Source organism: Mesocricetus auratus, unplaced genomic scaffold (genome assembly GCF_017639785.1).
Source record: "Mesocricetus auratus isolate SY011 unplaced genomic scaffold, BCM_Maur_2.0 Super-Scaffold_6730, whole genome shotgun sequence".
In the NCBI taxonomy this organism is placed as follows: domain Eukaryota; kingdom Metazoa; phylum Chordata; class Mammalia; order Rodentia; family Cricetidae; genus Mesocricetus; species Mesocricetus auratus.
In genome coordinates, this window is record NW_024429184.1 from 2905374 (window position 1) to 2928341 (window position 22968).

Below are 22968 nucleotides of genomic sequence, written 5' to 3' on the forward strand. Positions count from 1 at the left end.
GGTGATGGTTCTTTACGCAGGGTCTCAGTTTGTAACTCTGGCTGTCCTGGAACTCACTATGTAGACCAGACTGTCTCCAAACCCACAGAGATCCACCTGCCTCTGCCTTCCCAAGTGCCTTCCCAAGTGCTGGAAGACAGGCACCAGTTAGCTTGCTTTGTTTTGTTTTGTTCTGTTTGAGCCTCACTGTGTAGCCAGTATATCCTAGAACTCTCTTTGTAAACCAGGCTGGCCTTGAACTTACAGAGAACTGCCTACTGGGATTGAAGGCGTGTGCCTCCACATGCAGGGTTAGTTTGTTTCTAATTCAAGTTTATCAATGATGACTCTCTTAGCGCTAACCTCTAATTCAAGTTTATCAATGATGACTCTCTTAGCGCTAACCTCTAATTCAAGGCGGTCCTCTTAGCGCTAACCACCTTTAGCCTTCGCTGTCCTAGCTCTTTTGCAGTTGTACAAATTTTGGACTAAACTCCCCGGTGGTCACTAAAACTAAACCGGAATTTTTGGAGTTACAGGTGGTTGTGAACTGCCTGATGTGGGTGCTGGGAATCAAACTCAGGTCCTCTGGAAGATAAGAGCCATCTCTCCAGCAGAGGGTGATTTTTTTTTTTAAGAATTAAAGCAGTGGGGACCCATGCAACAAGCATGACCAGAGGCAACCATTTAAGACTAAACTGTCTTTTTCTCACTTTACACAGCAAATAACCTCAAGGTTCTGCCACCTGCAGACATAATCTTGCACGAGGATTCTCACGAAGGCACTACGCACGCTTGCTTTTGACTTTGTAGTCTCCACTCAGTATAAGCATTTTGCTGGGAAGGCAGGCGAGAGCTACAATTGCAAATGTGGCCTTGGAGATGGACAAACCCGGTTAAAATATCGGCTTGTTCTGATGCATGGGTGATGCGTGACAGACTCCCTAACATGTAAGACTTTCACAGGCTCCAGCTCCAATAGGAGAGTGGTGCCTACCTCAAAGGTACATCCTAAGAACTGCTTGAAAAGCCACAGTAGTGAAGTACCAGGCAAGCATCAGGCTTTCAAGGAATCTGTCTGTCATCGTTAGAAGAGTAGGGCTGTCTCCTGAATGAATGACTCTCTAAGGCAGGGAATTTGGAGTGGAGAGGACAAAGGGGACTCCCGGTACTCAGCAACAGAACTCAGGCACCGTGAAGGGGAAGTTGGGCATGTGTGTGCATACGCGTCTGTATTCATGTGTATGCTAAACTCGGTCCGTCCAGGCCTATGTATGGTAAAGTTACCATAAAAGAGCAAAAGTCAGTGATGATAATGGGGACTGAAAATGACCCTGGGGGCTAACGAGATGGCTAAGCAGGTAAAGGTGCTTGCTGCCAAGTCTGACAAACTGAGTTCGATCCTCAGAACATTATAAGATGGAGGGAAGAACTGATCCCTGTGACCTCCACGTGAGCACTGGGGCCACACACACCCCACCCCAGCACCCCCCAGCACACACACATTCACATATACACACACATACACACACATCTATATACACACTCACATATATACATACACACATATACACACTCATACACATATATACATACATACACATATACACACATATATACATACATGTACACACACACATACACACATGTACACACTCACACATATATACATACACACATACACACATACACACACACATATACACACACTCACACACACACACATACATACACACACACAGAGCAAAAATTGTTTAAAAAGAAGATGAAAAAGAAAGTCCCTGGACCACCTGTCTCAATCCCCACAGGATAACAACCACAAGAACCACTCTGGATGGACTGTGTGAGCTGGTTGAGCACACTCATTTATTCTCTCTCCTTAGCCTGGAAAGAAAAGGGGGTGAGAGCTATACTGACTACAAATAGGGCTAGGGAATGTCCTACCGGTCTTCTTGGTTTTATCTCAGGAGATGAAACCTGAGGTTGGGAAGAAAGAGCCTTGTAACAGAGGAGGTGGGCATGGCAGGCCGGTGTCTTGGCATATTAAGACGGCCATATGCATCTAGGGAGAGGCGCTATTACAAGCTCCTTTAATGAATGTGATTAAGTCGTTTGACCTTCCCGGTAGCCCCCTGGAGTAGATACTGTTATCACTCCCTTTCTCCAGATGAGGAAATGGAGGCACACAGCAGCTAAGACAGCTTTCCCAGAGTCAGACAATAGAGAACTACGTCCCAGAGGCCATGTTCTTATTAACCCCTGGGCCCCAGGCAGGTGAACTAGGGCCCAGGAGTGTGGGACAGTCCTCACATAGACACTCTGTCACCATTCTACTCACAGCCCTCGGTATTTTCCACTTTCGGCTGTAACAGACACTTCTGTGCATGTAGCTTTTCTCTCCTGTTTGAGTCACCTCCCCGAGACTGCCTCCTCCCGTGAGTGACCTGACTCTGTCGTCCTTGCTACACATTGTGCTGGCCAAACAGGAGGAGCCAGATTACAGCGTAGTCAGTCGAGTATGACTACCACCACCACAAGGAGCAAGCCAAGACGCATCTGTAGAAACAGACACCCGAGCCTACAGTGTTTGAACGTAGTCGACACATAGCTGGTTGGCAATCTGTGCCGTCCAGCATGGCAAATAGCCTTTCAGCCAGGGTTCTGAAACTCTCTCCTTGTTCAGGGCCTTTTTATTCAGCATCAGTTTAGCTGGAGTTGAACTCCCCGCCCCCCTCCATCATTCTAGGCCCTGGGCTTCCGGTCTATCTGGAACACCTGGGGGGGGCACATTTTTTTACTTCCTCCACAGTGTGTGTGCTAAATGCATAAGATGCTGGCCAAGGGTGTTGTTTTGCTTTCCTTTTCCTGTCTTCATAAAAATCAGTGGGATTCTAAAGCCAGACTAGCCGTCCTCTGGCTCACCGAAAGAGACTTCCGTTATCTCTATTTTGTCTGCAAAGTCCCTGGAAATCTCACCAGAATGAAAACTCCGAATCAGCTACTTTAGGGGGTGTCAAGGGAAGGACCCAAGAATCTAATAACTCCCTTCAGGGAGCTGCTGAAGGCAAAGCACCCTCTAGTCGAAGGTAAGCCAGGCAGCAAGCAAGCAATGCACCCAGGGTCCCCATTAGAGCCCCCCCGTTTCCACGTCTCCCACAGACGCCCCCCAGGACTGCAACCTCAGCTCTCCCTGTGCCTCAGTTCCTCCATCTGGGTTCCTCGGTTTTCATTCCCACCTTGACATTACCCAGCCCGCTCCCGTCATTTCCACAGAGCACTCGCTTCAACAAGCGGGTCGTGGGTTCAGAGAACGGACCGCCGACCCGGTCTAACCACTTGACATGCCGGACATCATCCGTCCTTCTGTGGGGGTCTGGTGGAGAGCCAGGGCTACTGCGCAAGTGCATGGAACGTGAACGTCACCCGGGCCGTCCGGGGTGATCGGGGATTCCCTCCAGGGAACCGTTTGCGGGTTGGCACCCAAGAGATGAGACAGGAGAGGGCAGACACGGCCCAGGCAAGGGGAGAAGGCAAGGCGGGAGGACCTGAGCAAGAAAGGGCACGGAGGTCAGAAGGGACCAGAAGAACAGAGATCTAGAGCTTCCCGAAGCAGCGCCGAGGCCCTCGCGCGCCGTGAGTGTGGGTGCTTCTCTGAGAGCGATGGCGCAAGCCCTCGTGGCTGGGATGGGACTGGAGTTTAGGAGCATCACCTCTGCCGGTGTGCAGAGATTAGCCTGGAGAGCCCAAGACCGAACACGGGGACATCAGGAACGAGCCTTGTGACAGTCTTGATGGTTAAAAATAAGCCTGGCCAGCGACGGCGGCGATGGGAAAGGAGATAATCAGGACGGATGTGGGAGGTGAAACGGGCCAGCTGGATGGGGGCAAGCGAGGAGACAGAGTGAGCAGATGTCCCAGCGGCTTACGTCACACGCCCGTCCGTCCTGTTTGTGCGTCTGTGGGTCCCCTGGGCTCGAGCTCACTCAGCTGGGCAAACTCGGGTAGGCGCCAAGCATCGCCCATCCAGGGATCCAGGTGGAAAGCTAACAGCCACCTCCAGCATCTCCAGCTTGCTCTTCTCACCGCAGATGGCAGGAGCGCCAGGGAAAGGCGCCGTGAGACCTCGGCACGGTACCAAGGGAGCCTGTTAGAAAAAAAAAACAAAAAAAAACGCCACGTGGCCATTCCCTTGTTCAAAGCAAGACCCAAAGAAGAGCCAAGTCCAAGCGACGCAGACAGAGATATGCTCTGTAAGCCGAAATGGTGAGGGACTCTGAGTCCTGCATAACAGTAGCATATTCTAGAATCCAGGAAGCCAGGCCAGCCCCCCGGAAGGCACCTGCTGAAGTAAAGAACACAGAAGAGGAAAGCCTTTCTAGGGAGGGTGGGAAAATGAAGACAGCCGTCTAGGGCACATTGGGCATATGACCAATGAGATGAGGTGTAAAACAAGGCATCTGGATAGATGGTCAGCTGGGCTCAGTGATGATGGGCTGAGATAGTCTTGATGAGTCATCAGCAGGCGGTTTGTCAGGAGAGGGGATGAGGTCATCCAGGGAGAATTTGCAGAGTTAGAAATGAAACAGGCCTAGCCCGGCAGAGTTTTGAATTCCAAAGTAAAGTTCTTGGGGGAAAAGACCTGCAAGAGAGACTAGGGATATTGCTCCTAGGGACTAAGGGTGGAGTATTCCGTGAGAGAGCAGTCAAGAAATTCAAGCGCTAAAACAAAGTTGGATGGTGTAGCAACCAGAGGCAAATTTCAGAGTCGTGGGGAGCCGTCAGCGACTATCTTTCTGCCTTGGGAGCCTATGCAGCTCAGAGGCTTTGCCCAGCACGCGTGACAAAGCTAGGCTGTAAGACAACAATAGGGGCTGGAGACCCAGGCTCAGCAGTTAAGAGCACTTAATGCTCTTCTAGATGGTCTAAGTTTGATTCCCAGGTCAGACAGCTCATAACCACCTGTAACTCCAGCTACAGGGAGAGGCCACAGGACATCTGTGAGCATATCAAGACATGCGTGGGTGAGCACACATGCACTCTCACACACACACACACACACACATGCACATACATACATACACACACACATGTGCGGTGCGTGCACACATGCACGCACATGCATACACACACACCTTTTTTAAAAGACAGTAAATGTCACACACGTGCATGCACACATGCACACATGCACACACACACACACACACACACACACACACACACACCTTTTTTTTAAGACAGCAAATGTGGAAAACACCTTCAAAGAAACTCAGCAGCCTGCCCGACCCTTGTAACTAGGCTTCAGGGAGTGAGGATGGATCAGGAATCCAGGACAATTACTTCTTCCACAGTGCAGATTAGCCCGGCTAGAATTCGAGGACTCCAGGAAAAACACTTGACCAAGCTCAGGATGGCTGGGTCCCTTCCAAGCGCTATTCAAGTAACACCATGTTCACTGGTGAATAACGCGCAAACCCTAAGCGCACTTCTGAGCGCCACGTCTTCACCAGGTGAGCGCTGGTCTGCAAGCAGCAGCATCCTCAAAGCCCCCCCCCGTCTGTCTCTGCCCCACCTGCTGACACCCTGAACCCCAAAAGTTGGGAGCCAGGGAACTTTCTGTCTAGAAATTTCCCAACTCAGAAACACACTCTACCCCTCACAGGCACCCCTCCCTGCTCACCCTTCCTCAGCTCACCAGTGCTTCTATCTGCTCTCCCTTAGGGGCGTCAAGCATCCTATGCTGTACCAGGGGGCAGGGAGGGACTGTGAAGGACAGTGACACCAGACGTTGAGCTAAAAATTCAGGCACGTCCACGGGCAGTCGGCATCCAGTGTGGCGACCCTGACGTTGGAGCAGTGCTGGGCCTGGGGGAGAGGGCGTGTGCTTGCCCAGTCAGGAGGCGGCACTTGGGGAAGTAATTGAAACTGTGTGGGCGGGATCCACAGGATGAGACGGAATTCAACCGGCTTTCTCCGTGTTCCATTAGGGACCTCTATGGATGAACCTGACAGCTCGTAGCTTATCATCTTAGGAGTAAAAGCCTCGGCCCTTGCTTTCAAGAAAACAACTTAGTAACTCATGCGGCAACGTTTCAGCTCAACAGTAGAGGGCACCAAAGACTTGTGTTCTGTGCTAAAGTCATGCACACCCCACACATACAAGCCTCCCCCCCCAACCAGTCCATGAAAGTTCTCAGACAAATGAGGAAGCAGATGAAAACCCAGGGTATGGTCAGAGTCACGCATTTCAATAGCAGAGGGAATCCCAGCACTTGGGAGGCAGAGGCAGGCGGATCTCTATGAGTTGGAGGCCAGCCTGGTCTACAAGAGCTAGTCCCAGGACAGCCTCCAAAGCCACAGAGAAACCCTGTCTTGAAAAACCAAAAAAAAAAAAAAAAAAAAAAAAGCAGAGGGAGCCTGGTCCACCAGGCTCGTTCACACATTTACCCCATAACTGCTCTCAATTTTCCAAAAACTCTCAATTCTTAAAATCCAGATGTTTCATGCATCTCTCTCTTTTTTTTTAAAGATTTATTTATTATGCATACAGTGTTCTGGCATGCATGCCAGAAGAGGGCACTAGATCTCATTACAGATGGTTGTGAGCCACCATGTAGTTGCTGGGAATTGAACTCAGGACCTCTGGAAGACTAGCCAGTGCTCTTAACGTCTGAGCCATATCTCCAGCCCCTCATGCATCTCTTTTTAAGTTTCCTTTTCTCCTGTCCTTTGAGGTGGTAAAGGGGAAATGAGCCACGGTGTAGAGGCGTAGCTAAGCATAAACGTCTTACAAATAAAACACGACGGTATCTTCCCTTTCTTCCTGCCTCTGAGTGACATTGGTGACTCGGAAGCATGGGTGTCTCGGTTTCCGTGGAAGCCCTTCCTCTTCTTGGTATGGTCGCAGATTCATTTCTTCAAGCCTTTGGACCCGACTGTAAAACCAGGAGCTGTTCACATCACATCACCTCCAAGACCCACAGCAGGGTTAAGAGAATGGTGGAAACTTGTTCCCAACAGTCCCTGGCTTGGCTTGGAGCAGGTGTTCCATGAGGCGATATTCCCGTCGGCGGTTTCTGACCCATGTGGTCCTCTGTGCCAGCTCTGTCGTAAATGGTGTGGGTCCTTCTCTGTGTCAAGCCACAGTCATCTCATTCTTCAAACAACGATGACATCATCACTGTTTTTTGTTGGGTGATTGGTTGGTTCTCTGCGTAACAGCTCTCATACCCTCATGGCTATTCTTTTTACGTCTACTGCTAAAACGACTTATTTTAGTTCAGCAAAACAGACATGTTCCACTGCCTTACTATGCTCTGGGCACAGTGCCGGGTCGTAGAGAGAAATGGACAAGTGGGCCAGAGACAAATGTCCAAGAGTCTATCAACCAAGGGTGCCGCGTAAACTCGTGGCTGTGACAAATTATCAGAGACCATGTAAAAAGGGCCTGTGGCTGCAGACATGTAATACCAACGACTCCCGGAGGATCACAAGTTCGGAGCCAGTCTCAACAACTTAGGGGTGAGGCGGGGCGGGGCGGAGCGGGACGGGGCAGGGGGTGTTGTTCAATACAGAGTGCTTGCCTTCCATGGCTCCAATCCCCAGGCTTGTCAGTGAGACAGAAAAAGAAAGCACTAGAAAAACACAAGTCAGAGGGTCGCAAGGCCACTGCTCCTCCTAGTGTTTCCTTTTTCAGTGGAGGAGGTGAAATCCTATTGTCCTTTGAGGGATAAAGGTGGGGAGGAGGACTGGAAAAATGACTCGGTGGTTAAGAGCTCTGGCTGCTCTTCCAAAGGACATGGGTTCGATTCCCAGCACCCACATAGCAGTTCACAACTGTTCATATCTCCTGTCACAGGGGATCTGACACCCTCACACAGAATTATTATATTCAGTCAAAACACCAATGTGTGTAAAATGCAAATAAATACATTTTTTAAAAAAAGAGTTTGCCAGGTTCTCCCTCCCTTAAAGCCAGCAGAGGTAGCTCATAGCCTCAGGAATCCTCCCTGACCCATCTAGGGCACATATCAGACAGAACTGTTATCTTCACCCGAGGGCTCCCAGGCCCCATGATGCCACACCTCCTTGTTTTCCCTCAGATGCTCCTCCTCCTGGGAGCCATCAGGGACTGCCTAGGTAGGCCAGTAGACTTCCGGGCTCCTTGAAAAGGAAGCCAACTGGAAGACAGTGGGGGTGCCCAACCAACACAGGCAACCTAGCGGTGGAGTACTGCACAGTCCAACAGTCAGCCGTCCCCTCCCTTGCCCACCACTGATGGGGGAGTTATGCGGTAGGTACCCTAGCGCATCCCCTCCTCCGCTGAGTGCCCCTCCCCCCCCACTCTCCTGCATCCTGCCTCCCAAGGAAGCTGTGTTTGTGTGTTTCTCTGTCCCCAGATCCCGGCACAAAGCCATGATGGGGAGAGAGGACCTCACTCCGTCAGTGTTTGCTAAATCGAATTGAACGGAGCTGCACCCAAGCCCAGAAATTATTGACCTTTCCAGGCAATGTTTTTTGTTTTCCTAGCTTTGCAGGAAGCACGGGGCACACTCGGAGAGAGGGCTAAACAGGTTTAAAGAAAACGAAGACGCGAAAGTGTGTGTCGGGCATCTGCAGGCAGGGAAAGCAGTGCCTCTCCCAGACTTAGAGAAGAGAGAAGGAGCTTGGGAAGAACTTGGCAGACAGCAGACTTTGAGAGGAGCTGAGAACCGGGTGCAGCCACCTGCCGGAAGTCAGCTAGGGGGCGGGGCGAAGCAAAGATCCATTCCGACTTCTCCCTTCCCTGCTGATGCTGTCTCTCCGTGATTGGAAACACACGGAAGTATAAGTAGCCCGGAGTACAAGCCACCAAAGGCAACTTCTCTGGGCTCAAAGCAAAAAAATAAAATAAAATAAAAAAAATCAAAAACACATCTGGACAGGCGAACGAGGGACGCCCAGCACTAGCGAGTGGCTTCCCCCCCAAACAACCTCCACTTTGCATCGGCACCAGACTGCTTCAGAAGCTAATTTCTCTTTTGTGTTTATTTGGTTGTTTGGTTGGTTTTGAGACAGGGTCTATCTATGTAGCCCTGGTTGTCCTTGAACTTGCTCTGTAGATACACCTGCCTCTGCCCACTGAGTGCTGGGGGGGTTAAAGGAGTGTGCCACCACGCCCTGCCACCTTACATGGTCGTCTGTGGTCCTACGGTAGTCGGTGACGTCAACTCAATAGAATCTAGACTTCGCCTAGGAGACGGGCCTCTGGACATGCCTACAGGGATTGTCTTGAACCAAAACTACCTTACGCTAATTTTGCCAGGGTACTTTATCACAGCAACAAAGAACTAAGACGCACCCCTCCTAATAGACCCCGATCCCTCAATATCGAATTTGCCTCTACACCCTGATGCATACAGAGTATCTTCTAGTCACCCTGGGTAGAGTGGATGGGCAAGGGGACAGATAAGCCAAATTAATCGTAGTCGCTTTTTGCATGGGGGGGCGGGCGGGGGGGGGACCATCCAGGAGACGATGTGGGGCAGACTGTCTCATTAGACTCACCAATTTAACAGGAGGTAAGTCAGATTTTACCAATGGAACAGTACACCAGATCATCCCCTGTGTTCTGCGCCCACACATCAGTCAAGAACAGTGTTGGGCTGGAGAGAGGAACCAATGGTTGAATAAGTCCTCTCTTGCGGAGGACCAGAGTTCAGCTCCCACCCGTCCGTGGGGCAACCACCCCCAGTTGCAGCAGCTCTGACGCCAATGGCCTCTTCCAGGCCGCAGGGTGAAGACTCTCTGATTTCTTAGGGGCTGGTGAAACAGCTGTATGAAATGCTTTTTTTTTTTTTTTTTTTTTTTTTGGTTTTACGAGACAGGGTTTCTCTGTATTGTTTTGGAGGCTGTCGGTCCAGCCCAGCCTCGAACTCACAGAGATCCGCCTGCCTCTGCCTCCCGAGTGCTGGGATTAAAGGCGTGTGCCACCAATGCCCAGCTTATGATGGACTTCTTATATGGAATTCTTTCTCATACAGGAGAACTATGAGAACCATCCTGGTGCAAGCCAAGTCCTTCTGGACCACCAGTGCTTCCAATTCAGGGCCGTACCGAGCTCTTTATTTTAGCCTACCAACCAGTTCCCAAACCACGACACAGAGACTTATTATTAGCTCTGAATGCTCAGCCTAGCTTAGGTAAGTTTCTGGCTAGCTCTTTTAACTTAAATTAACCTGTTTCTCTTTATCAACCTTTTGCCTCAGGGGCTTTTTACCTTCTTTCTGGGTGTCTTACCCGGTGTTTGCTGGCTGGCTGCTCTCTGGCATCTGGACCCGGGGAACCTCCCTTGTTCTCTTCTCCTCCTCCTCCTCCTCCTCCTCCTCCTCCTCCTCCTCCTCCTCCTTCTCCTCCTTCTCCTCCTTTTCCTCCTTCTCCTCCTTCTCTCGTTCCTCCTTCAGAGCTCAGGTTTCTCCTATTTATTCTCTCTGCCCACGACAGCCTCACCTGTCCCTCTTCTGCCCAGCTATTGGCCATTCAGCTCTTTTTCAGACCAATCAGGCGCCTTAGGCAGGCGAGGTGAAACAGATGCAGCATGCCCTTGCATAATTAAACACACACCCTTAAGTCATTAAGCAAATACAGTGTAAACAAATGCAGCACACTTTTATGTAGTTAAAGTAATTTCCACAGCACGGGGCTGTCATGTAGAGCTCTCAGAAGAGAGGATTAATATCCTTTGTGTGGGCCACCTCTTGTGTCAAGGCTGAATAAGAAGCCACTCCCAGAATTCAACATCCCGAGACAACCGTAAGCTTGCATTTTGCTTGTGCTTTGCATTTTCCCTCCTTCCTCTGGGACAGTCTTTTCTGCAGCGGAGGGGCAAGTACACGCGGTGAGCACAACCACACCAGCCCATCTCAAGTCCCCGTCACATCCCAGCTTCTGACACGCCCATGCAACTCCAGAGTCTAGCAGAGGGAAGCCACTCTACTTTACATGGAAGAGACTATAAAGCCACATGGTAAAAAGCATGGTTACAGAGGAGCCAAGGGGATACACAACTGATCACCTCCCTCATTTCTCAGGGAGCAGACACCAATGACTTCACTCTCCTCTCCTCACCTATAGACTCCAAGAAACCAAGGTCTCCCGTGGATCCCTGGAACCCACAGCAGCACATGGCATATTGTTATTGCTAACCAGTAATTATCGAACGAACAGATGAGGAAATAGCCTTCTCTGCCTCTCCCTCAGGTTCTCCCTGACCAAAGATGACATCTTCAAATTAGGTGGCTCTGTGGCTTTGAAATATGACAGTTTGGGCCACTGGACAGCATCATGCAGAAGTGTCACCATTTCAAAAGCACGCTTTGGCATGTTGCCCGTATGTGAAGAGGCGTGGGGGTGGGTAGAGACTGGTAGATGAGCTGGGAGTTTGCTCTCAAGAGGACAAGGAAGAGAGAACATAGGTCTAGGAGCAGACGTGGTGCCTAGGAAGGGATGGGAAGAATTGTGCGAGCTGGAAGGAGAGCACACATCATTTTTTTCTGGGGTGTAGAATCAGCATGTGGGGCTTGGAGTCTGGGCGCCCGGGAAAACAGCCAACAGATAAGGAGTCACTTTTTTGTGGGACAGAACTTACCTGCCGGTTTGAGGCGTTCATGGCGCATTCAGCCAGAGGGTCTAGCAGACACCAACACTTCCTAAAGCGTCCTTCAGAAACCATTCTTCATTAGTATCTCAGTTCAGCCATCCGTATCCATGACATTAGCATGTAAGACCCACGTAGGCAAACTCTCCCACAGCTGCTGGACGGCCCCACCAGCCAACTGTCAGGCAAGTAGCTTTCGGGTGCAAGAAGCACAAAAGCGAGGCTGGAGAGACGTCTCAGTGGTTAACGACACTGACTTCTCTTCAAGAGCTCCCCCCCCCAACCCCCGTTTGCCAGGTGTTGGTGGTGCACGCCTTTAATCTTAGCACTCAGGAGGCAGAGGCCAGGAGGATCTCAGGTGAGACCAGCCTGGCCTACAGAGCGAGTTCCAGGGCAGCCAAGGATATACAGAGAAGCCCTGTCTCAAAAAAAAAATCTAAAATAAATAAATGAATGAATGAATAAATAAAAAAGAGGACCCCAGGGCTGGAGAGATGGCTCAGACGTTAAGAGCACTAGCTGCTCTTTCAGAGGTCCTGAAGTTCAATTCCCAGCAACCGAATGGTGGCTCACAATCATCCATAATGAGATCTGGTGCCCTCTTCTGGTGTGCAGACACACATGAAGCAAGATGTTGTATTCATAATGAATAAGTAAATCTTTAAATTAAAAAAAAAGAGGGCCCTGGTTCAATTCCCAGCACCCACATGGCAGCTTACAACCGTTTGTAACTACAGCTCCAGGGGATCTGACACCTTCACACAGACACAGACATACACACAGGCAAAACGCCAACACACATAAAATTTAAAAATCAACAAAATTGAAAAAGAAGCATTCACGCGTGCACACACACACATACACACACACACACACAATAAAAATGAGTTACCACTGCTTCAGGGGAGAGTCTCTGCCTCCATCTCTGTCTCTGTCTCTAGATGGCCCAGGGACACTGACACAGACAGCGGAAGGACCATACCAAACCAATTTTCCAATAACTCTGCTTTTGAGCCTCCTGGAAAACCACTTACACTAGCCCCTGGCCTTCACCAAGTCAGGGAGCCATGGGCGAGATTGTTAAGGAGATCTGGGTAAAACTGGTCCGTCAGGGAGGATGCCTGGATGCCGTTTCTTTGGGTCTGGTTGCATGATGGATACCATTCCAGGCTTGGGGATGTGCTAGTAAGACCAATAACGGAGCTCCCCTAAAGAAACATGCTTTGTCTCAGCTCCTTTAGGTAGGATTCGAGAGTTAAAATAGTAAGGGAGGGGCGGGAGTGTCACCGGAATGGGAGAAGGGTCGCAGGGATGGGGGCGTTGACAGAAAACAGAACCACGAAACCCAACTTGCTTGAAAATTCTGTAACAGTATCCAAGACACTGTATGCCTGTTTTAAAAAGTCAAAATAGTAGCAAGGGGCTGTTGTAGGGCTATGGGAGGCAATGTTGTGCTGGGGCTGGGGTCCCTTTCTCTGACTGCCTTAGATACGTGGCTGGCCACAAAAACCCCTTGGAAATACAGGGCCTGGAAGGGGTTTTGTTGTTGTTGTTCTGGTTTGGTTTTGGTTTTTCGAGACAGGGTTTCTCTGTGGCTTTGGAGGCTGTCCTGGAACTTGCTCTTGTAGACCAGGCTGGTCTCGAACTCGCAGAGATCCCCCCTGCCTCTGCCTCCCGAGTGCTGGGATTCAAGGTGTGGGCCACCAACGCCCGGCCACGGGTTTCTTTTTCTTTTTTTTATTTCTTACCATCCAGCCTACGTGCAGGCAGCTCTAGCAATTCTGCTTCATGTTCAGCTAAAACTTGCACGGCCAGACCCCTCCCCACAGAGAAGTGAATCTTGGCGTTGGGGATGGGGTCCAGGGCCTCCTGCATGCTAATCACATCACATGCTAAGCACATGCTCTGCTAAGCACATGCTCCGCTAAGCACATGCTCCCTCCGCTAAGCAGGCCATCAGCGCCACTCTAGGCTTCTTGTCTGGTTAATGGTCTGGGGGAGGGGAGGAGAGGGTTCTACCAGGGCCTGCACAAACAAGCAGAGGTCCACCTAGTCCTGCAGGGAAGTTGCAGTGGTGCCAACACACCAGGGGGCCACTTCTCTGCATGCCACTGCCACTGCCATGCATCCAGTTAGTCTTGGCAGGCACCTGCCCTAGGGATTCTCTTGTGTGTCCCCTGTCTTTCCTTTGGGATCCGGTATGAATTTCCACAGGAAGGAATCCAGGTGACATGCTAGGATCTCCTTCTCACTCGTGGGACGTAAGAATCCTGGCTGGGCTGTTGTCAGGTAGCCACTGGAGCTCCCAAAGGACCATCAGGAGATGCTGGCCGGTGCTCTTGCCCGCCCGCGTTAAAGACATACTCCCATATGTTTTGTGCGCATGTTCCTGGGGACAAAGGTGAAGTTTCATGGGGGGGGGAATCTTTTAAAATTTTTGTTTTGTTTTGAGGCGGGGAGGGAGAGGGACGATGCTGGTGCCCCCATGGCGATCTCTCTGTGCTGTGGGCTCTGGGGCCGGAAGTCAGGTCTCAGGCTCGGCAAGAAGCGCCTTCCCCGGCTGAGCCTCCATGCCGGTCCTCTTGTAGACATTCTTACCTTGCGCAACTATCTTTGTTTACTACGCGGCGCTGTGAGCGCAGCTTTGCTGTGTTGTGAGGCTAAACTGTACCACTAGAAACGTCCCATGCCATGACAACCCCTGCCAATAACCGGGTTACACAATAAGCAAGGAGCCGCGCTATTTTGATCTCCCGTTAGTCACTTGGCCTGTATTTCTATTAGCAGCCATGCTACCATGACTCATTTCAGAGAGGAAGTCTTGGTCCTCACTTGGGTGTTTTTTTCCCCCTTGAATGGATTGAGTCCATGCTTTTTACCCCTGTTCGCACTGGGGTGTTCAAGGTTGCGTCCATGTTTCCTAGCAAATGGCTGAAGAGACAGTTTTCTCCCACATGAGTCGCTCCCATGCCCTCCCTCTGTTCCATGAGCAAAAGCTGGCCTGGCAGAGACGCGCCTTTCAGAATGGGCCCATTTCCTCTTGTTTGGTTTCCTCTCAGTTGACAGCCCCCCGTCTGTCCCTGTTTCCCACAAGGGCACGCACTACAGCCTGGCTGGGTTGGCTTTTTCCTAATTTTACCACAACCGGAGAAAGCTGTACATGTTCCCACGGCCGCCCCTTTTGTCCAAACTATGGAAAGCTGGCCTTTTTTTTCTTTTCCTCATAACTGGCATGGGCTGTGTTTAGGTCAAGAGCCCAACACAAACTACAAAGAGTGACCTCAACCCAGGGAACTTGAGAAACATCTAGATAACACTGTTAGAAAATCATTCCCTCACATGAACTGGCATTTGAAATATGTGCTGGTTTTGTGTATATTTTTTTTTTAGATCACTCAAGCTAGCGTAATGGGAAAAAAAACTTCATCAGTTTTCATAAGCCAACAGACTTAGCTTAGGGCTGGGGATATAGCTCAGTTGATAGAGCAATGACCTAGCTTACAGGTCCCAGGTTTGCTCCCAAACACTGCATAAACCAAGCATGGTCTTTCAAACCTGTGATCTCAGAACATGGAAAGTAGAGGCAGGAGGATTAGAAATCCAAGGTCACCATTGGCTACATCATATGTTTAAGGGCAGCTTGAAAGTTATGAGGCCCTATCCCCAAAACAAACAAAATTGGTTTGACTTGAGTGTGTTAATAAGGTACTCTAGAGCTGTGAGCATAGTTCAGTGGCTGTGGGCATAGTTCAGTAGCTGTGGGCTTAGTTCAGTGGCTGTGAGCATAGTTCAGTAGACTTTGGGCATAGTTCAGTGGCTGTGGGCATAGTTCAGTGGCTGTGGGCATAGTTCAGTGGCTGTGGGCATAGTTCAGTGGCTGTGGGCTTAGTTCAGTGGCTGTGAGCATAGTTCAGTAGACTTTGAGCATAGTTCAGTAGACTTTGGGCATAGTTCACTGGCTATGGGCATAGTTTACTGGCTATGGGCATAGTTTACTGGCTATGGGCATAGTTCACTGGCTATGGGCATAGTTCAGTGGCTGTGGGCATAGTTCAGTGGTTGTGAGCATAGTTCAATGACTATCAGCATAGCTCAGTGGCTATGGGCATAGTTCAGTGACTTTGGGCATAGTTCAGTGACTTTGGGCATAGTTCAATGGCTGTAAGCATAGTTCAGTAGATTTTGGGCATAGTTCAGTGGCTATGAGCATAGTTCAGTGGCTGTGGGCATAGTTAAGTGGTAGAGAACTTTTTTAGCATGCCAAGATCAAGGGTTCAGTCTTCAGCACCAAACAAAATAAGTAAACAAAAATAAGGCAACTGAGGGTTGAAGAGACGGCTCAGCGGTTGAAAGCAAGGACTGCTCTTTCAGAGAAACCAAGTCTGGTTCCTAACACGTCAGGTGGCTCACAACCAGCAGTAACTCCGCGCTTCTGACCTCCAAGTGTGCCTGCACTCATGTACATGCACATGTATATGTGTGTACACACACATACATACACACACACACTTAAATCTCTATAAAAATAAGGCCAACCAATTAAAACCCATTCATTCACTTGTCACTCTCAGTAACAGATTCGATCTTGGCCTCGAGTATAAGAAGGAAGGAAGTGAGAGAGTTCACAGTTGGGATGACAGATTTGTACAAATGAATATAACGTGTGAATCTGAGGGAATACAAATGAGGGAGGAGGGGGGGTCCCTCCACCTGCCTGTGCGAAGAAAGCTGGTTACTACAGACGGCACAACACTACAGAGACCTAAGGGCTGCCGGAGTGCTCATCCGATAGTGTGAAGATGAAACATTGTCACAGGGGCTGACAGAGTTGGGCAGCTTCCCTGCGGCTGAGACTGTGCTCGATGCTAGATTGCAGCGGAACTGAAACCAGGAGACAGAGGGATTTTCACCTTCTCGTTATTACCTGTTGATTTCCATGAGGGAGTTTTACTGGCTGCGTTATTGTCTGTCCTTCTGCCTGAAAGTGGAGGGTTACTGGCCCCTGGTAGCTGGTTTGGAAACAGCTTACTCAGCAATACGGGGAGACAACGAAAGGGTGTGGCCTTCACCTGCTGGTGACTCTGTTGCGGAGAAAGGGGATGGGGCTTTGCTTCACACAGGCGAGACATTGAGAGCGGTCAGGGCACCCAGTCCCAGATTCAGGACACTACCAGATATGGTTCACCGTGTCTCTCTACGTCGCTTCAATTTAGCTAATGATTAATCAATTATCAAGCCAAGAAGCCAAGCTCCAGAAGGGCTTTCTGACCAACAACTGTTAGACACAACAGAACTCTTTGTTCACAGAGGACAGGGAAACTTGCAGGGGTTTAGTTCCCAGAACCCACACTCCTAACCAGCAATGGGCAAAGTGACTGACAACCAGCAAGCCTTTCCCGAGCTCTGCCTGGAAGAACAGTCGCAGCCCCTGGCATTGGGAAGAGCTGGGGGATTTCCAGAAGTCTTCCAAAGGGCAGATGCTCATTAACCATAAAATGAAGATCAGATTGTGATTCCGGAGCAGGGAAGAGCAGTCCAGGCACCCTTTGGGGCAGGAGTTTGGCCCAGTCCTGGCAAATGGAGACTATCTGGGAGGGAGGAGGCAAGTTTAAACACAGCGTGAATTTCAGCAGGCAGAGTCCTTCCAGAAGGGTGATGCGGGTGATTTTTTTCACTCTTTAAGGGGAAGCAAGCGAGATGCTTGGGTTGGGATGGCCAAGGCTTGGGTGGCATCAAGGACCCGAGGGAAGTACAAATGGTTGCTATGGTTCCTTCCCTCCAAAAGCCGTGTTGAGCTTTTGACTCACTGTGTAGCGACGCTGAGAAGCGACGGTGTCTAAAGACTGACACTTTCCCGAAAGACGGGATGAGTTCCCCCTCACCGCCAAGAGCAGATTACACACAGTAGAACCGCATGCCTGCAACCTGCAGGGCACCCAGAAAACGGAGGCGAAGATTCAAGATCAGCCTAGGCTACAAAGAGTCAGTACCGGGCTGGTTTGAGACTTCTGTGGGGAAAACAAAAACAAAAACAAGGGAAACAACAACAAAAGCCGTAGATGGTGATGAATCGAGGTGGGCCCCTTCCTGGTTTCTTCCCACTCCTCACTTTGGCCCCCATCACAGGGCAAGCTAACACCTTCACAAGATGAAGGGGGGGGACTACCCAATCCAGGCTCTTCTCTTCCCCAGCCTCTAGAACCACCAGCCAAAATAAGCCTCTATAAATCATCCAAACTCAAGCATTCCGTCATAGTGACGGGAGACAAAGTCAGGAATGAAGAAACGCAACGCGCGCATGCAGGCAGGCCCCTGTGTGACTTCTGCCTCGGAGCTCGCGCCGCTTGGGCATCTCTGGCTGGCAGGATTCTGGAACCCTCATCAAGCCACACCCCTCTCACACATGGAGATGGTGAGCCTCAGGAACTCTGCCTTGTCTCCTCCCCATCCCCCAGCTGAACACGCTGCCCTTTAAATTCGCATGTGACTCATGTTTACAGAGGCACTGCCGGACAGCCTGTTTGTACCGTGATGCAATGGACGTGTGTCCCATGGAAAAAACGAAAAAGCCATCCCAGCAGGACGGCCAGGGCGCAGTTGAGGAAATCCTGTGATTTGTCATCTGCGCGGTGCTAGAGGTTCACCAGAGCACTGGGCGGCCCAGCAGCAACTCTCTGTTCTCGAAATGTCACCAGGAGGTGGGGGGGCGTAGTGTTCTGGGCGCAGATCGAGTTTCTGGCGCGTCTCAGGGATGAACTAGGGAAGCCAAGCGAGCCTTGAGCTCTCAGGTGGTTCCTTTGACTGGATGTTGAGATCCCACGGAGGCCTGGGCATCAGGGTTCTCCCACTGGCTTCTCTCCCCCCCCTCCCAGCTCCCCACCCCCCCCATAGTGCTGGACCAGCTGTGTCAGGGAAGCATCGTTCCTGACCCCAAGGTGACTGTGGCCATTTTTCTTTCTCTTTCATCCTCGTCCAAAGTTCTGTTTCCCGTTCCACCCTTCAATCATGTGAACTTCCAAGGGGAGTTAAGAGTGCTTAAGGCAGGGCAGCCTTCCAGCACCCTCGACATTACTGTGTCCTGAGGTAGCCAGAGGCTTACATGTCAAACAAACAGGGCTTTGCTCTTGGGCAGCAGAAACAAGAAGCCAAATGTCTAGCAAAAAAAAAAAAAAAAAAAAAACTACGAATCCTTGATTGCTTCGCTCTTGAGATCCAATGCCTTTATTGTCTTTGTTTGTTTTGGTTTTCGAGACAGGGTTTCTCTGTATTGTTTTGGAGGCTGTCCTGGAACTCGATTTGTAGACCAGGCTGGCCTCGAACTCACAGAGATCTGCCTGCCTCTGTCTCCCAAGTGCTGGGATTAAAGGCGTGTGCCACCAACGCCCGGCTCCAATGCCTTTATTGTGAAATTGACTAAGATACATCACATGGCACAAGAATCCAGAAGACACCAGAATGTTCTAGGGTACAAGGTAGATGTGCAACCCCCCCCCCACTGACTGTATCCCTCCTGGGATGTAATGACCTGTCTGGGCTCAGTCTTCTGTGTATCCTACATACTCCGGTACTCTATCATATTTTAAGGTCCACTCCCCTTAGCAAACGTCACGCCTGTGATCACCACCCTCAAGGCTGCCTCCTCTCCTGTCACATCACTGGCTGGCTATTGGCCTCAGGGACAAGGTCAAGGGCAGGGAGCCTGGCATCTGGAAGGGCGAGCGCCCTCTCTCCACCTCTCCTTCCTTTCTCTTCTACTCTTTTGCTTGGTGAGGACAGGAAACCTTAGGGTATGGCTGGGAAATCTGAGAAACCCTTCTCTCTAGGTTCCGGAAAGTGACAGTACCCATTTCATCACAGGCCAGTGCTTAAAAACAAACAAATACAAACAAACAAACAAACCGGCAGCCATAGCTCAGGATGACAGCATCCTCCCTCGGATGTCTCCTCGTGTCTCTGTTTCCAAAGCCTCGACGCATTGGGTTTCCAGAACTGGACCCCACAAGCCCTTCCATTTATGCTTTTGTTTCCCCAAATGGCAGCTAATTCATAGGGCCTATTATGGTCTGGTTCTGTCGGTTCTAAGGTGCATGCCTAGGGGCCTGCAGGGGGAGGGGAGAAGTACCCGAATGTCCAAGCATCCTCAGAGAAATGGTTAACGCTGTCTTTCCCGGTATGAATGCTCTGCACACCCGGCTGACCTCCTCAGGGACAGGTGCTGGCTGACTTTAAACCCCTTATTTGAATCTATGGTCATTGTCAAGTAGACGAGGAGCAGCATTTACCTTTGGGTGTGTTGGCAGGAGCATTTAGCTGCCAGGAAAATGGCTACCTCAGGAGGGCGGAGCCCTTCCTGGTGCTGGTGGTGAAGGCCGGGGTCCTCAATGCTCTCCATCTCGTTCTCTGCTGATTTCTTCAAGGCCTCAGGTTTCCTTCTTGTATGTCTGTCCCTCAAGGGTATTAGGAGTGTCTGCTTTGGCTGTTAGAAGATTCTTTTCCCAGACCCTGTGTGAATAACTTCTTCCTCTCCTTCAGGTCTGTTTAAATAATTTTCTTAATTTTACATAAGATGGTTGTCTCCCGTAGGCCTCGTGAGGGCCTTAAACTCGCTGTGCAGCTGCGGATGACCTTAGTGGGTTTTTTTTTTAATGTTTGCTTGGCTTTTTTTTTTTTTTGCTTGTTTTGTTTTGTGGGGCTTTTGGTTTTGTTTTGTCTTTTGAGAGAGAGTCCCACTGTGTTTTCCTGGTTGGCCTGGAACTCACTACGTAGGCCAGGATGGTTTTGAGCTCACATAGATTCACCTACTTCTTCCTTCTGGGTGTGGGGATTAAAGGGATCTGCTATGCCAGGCAACCTTGACTTTGGAACCTCCTACCTCCATCTTCAAGTGCTGGGATCCATCACAGACCAGCGTCAGGTGTCACCATGCCTACTTGGTTGCAGTGCTAGGGACTGAGCCTCATGCATGCTATGCAAGCCCTCTGTCAGCCGAGCCACACCCCCACGGCTTGTCATTATTACCCTGAACTCCCTGCATCCAGATTCATCACCCACAACGTTGGGAAGATTGTTTGTTTTGTCCGCTGCCGCTGGTGTTTCCTAGGCATGCAGAGAGATGCCCGGCACACAGCAGGCACCTAATGAATAGTTGAAATAATGCGCCAGGCTTGAGGGGTCCTGGATTTACACTTCTCAATTTATAAACCGACCACTTCCTCCTCTCTCTTATTCTTGGGCCAGGGACCTGTTACCCACTGCCACCACAGGGAAGAGACTTGCTTGGCCCTCCATGAAAAGTTTCTTCTCCCTTTTTGTAATCTCCAAGTAACCCCTTTCCCTCTCTTTCTGCATTTATTTTCTCTTGACAGCTTTAACATTTGTTTGTTTCTTTTTTTTTTCCCTGACAGTAGAAGAAACCAGGCTTGTTGTAAAAGAGAGCCTGTGAACTCTTCAGGACTTTTTCACACATGCAAGAAACCTTCTGTGTCTGCTTCTCCGCCCCTAAAGGGCAACAGTGAGACCCAGCTACTGTTGGGTCTCATTACTTTTCCTCTGTGCACAAAGCTGCCCTCACAATGGCAACCTTCTATGGCTCAACCCAGCGATTTTGGTCTCAGCGGAGGCCATCCCGTGCACGAGGCTTGGTGGCTTATTCTTCTTTTTTTTCCCCCGAGCGCCATCAGTACCACTTACCCCATCCTTCTCTGTTCTGGAACCCCTCTTGAGCTCGCATTAAAGGCACAAATAATTCATAAGCATTAGCAAGTCAGCGGGGAGCCCTGCCGCTCAGTCAATGACCAGATTTCCTGAGTCTTGATGCAGTGACTGATGATGGGCTGTGGTGTTTTTTTTTTTTTTTTCCAGGAAACTCTTCCCGCTAATGCCCTCAACCAATTGCTGCTATGCATTGTTGGGCACTGGACCTTACGCACAAACGGTGTCTTCCTGGGGCTGCTGCTAACTTTGCTTGCTGTTCACAGTGTTCTCCTCCGTCAGTCTGGTCTCTAACTAATGGTGAACATTTAGCCTGCTGAGTATCTATCTCTTCTGTCATGAAATCACCTCCCTGGTTTGTTGTTGGTAGTAGTGGGAGGGGCTAGTGGTTGGATTTCTGGGTCAACACCATTAAAACAAAGAACAATTTAGCGCTTAATTGCAAAAGGGCTGCTGGGGGCAGGGTGCTTTGCTCCAGCAAACAGCAGCAGGACTGTTTACTCTACATCCCATCACAGCCTTGAGTCTTTTAATTTTTTTTAAAAATTAATTTAAATTAGAAACAAGTTTGCTTCACATGTCAGTCCCAGTTCCCTCTCCCCATCTCCTTCCCACCTCCCTTCAACCCTCCCCCAACAGACTTGAGTCTTGAGGGGGTCTGTGGACAATGTGTCTCCACTGAGTCATGACCCTGTCCCCACCTCCCACCCCCAAATGACTGTCCAGGGACATCATCTATCTATACGAATCCCTTTGGGCCTGGCCTCATTCTCTGGGGGGGTTCAGAAGAGTCCTGTTTACTACTGGGCATCATTTGCTTTAGAGCTAGCTGTGAAGATTACATGCCCATCCCAAAGTTCCATTCACAAAAGAAGGGGCAACGGAGACTATAAGGTCACCTGTCATTGGGGCTAATAACATCATGTCAGTCCATCTGCACTAGATTAAAAGGCTGGGCTTGAATATTTTGGCCCCAAGAACGAAACAGTAACAGGAGACCAGGATGTTAAAAGTAATCTACAACCTAAAGAAATACATCAAACTGGGGGGGGGGGGGGAGGCACACAAAAGGCAGAATAAGGTGACAGTCTCCTCTACACACTAATCAAAAGCTAGCTCCTTTACACAAGGTAACAGACCATAAAACCTGACACCCCGCTATGAGGTCAATGGGCTGGCCTTCAAATCCTCCCCAGGCATGTCACCAACTGAGAACCCACCCTGTCCCCAGCTGTGAATCCCATCCCTGTAATTGTTTTCAGTGAAACTGAGATAAAAAAAAAAAGGAAAAAAATACCTACTGTAAGGATTGAAGAAAGAATTCATGGAAAACACTGGCCACATCTGAACTTCATCACAGCAGTGTAGATAAACACAAGAGAAAAATTAATTGATTTTTTGTGTGTTATTTACTTGGGGGAGGATTTTTGAGACAGGGACTCTCTATAGAGCCCTCGGCTGCCCTGGAACTTGCTTTGTAGACCAGGCTGGCCTCAAACTCACAGAGATCCGATGGCCTCTGCCTCCTGAGTGCTGGGATTAAAGGCCTGCACCACCAATCCTGGCTTCAAAATTCTATTATTGGCATTCTTGGTGAGTGTGTCCGTGCCCCCTTTTCACAATTTATTGCTGTCAATATTTTCATT

The 22968-nt window shown here is 49.9% G+C and overlaps 1 long non-coding RNA gene across 1 annotated transcript; it reads right to left on the reverse strand.

Moving 5' to 3' along the window:
- Positions 1-1828: 1828 nt before the first annotated feature.
- On the reverse strand, positions 1829-11762 carry LOC110343716. The gene is made up of 2 exons (XR_002386031.2): positions 11603-11762; positions 1829-4123 (listed from the first exon to the last, which is right to left on the reverse strand). It is a non-coding gene; the product is annotated as an uncharacterized LOC110343716 (long non-coding RNA).
- Between the last annotated feature and the right edge of the window lie 11206 nt (positions 11763-22968).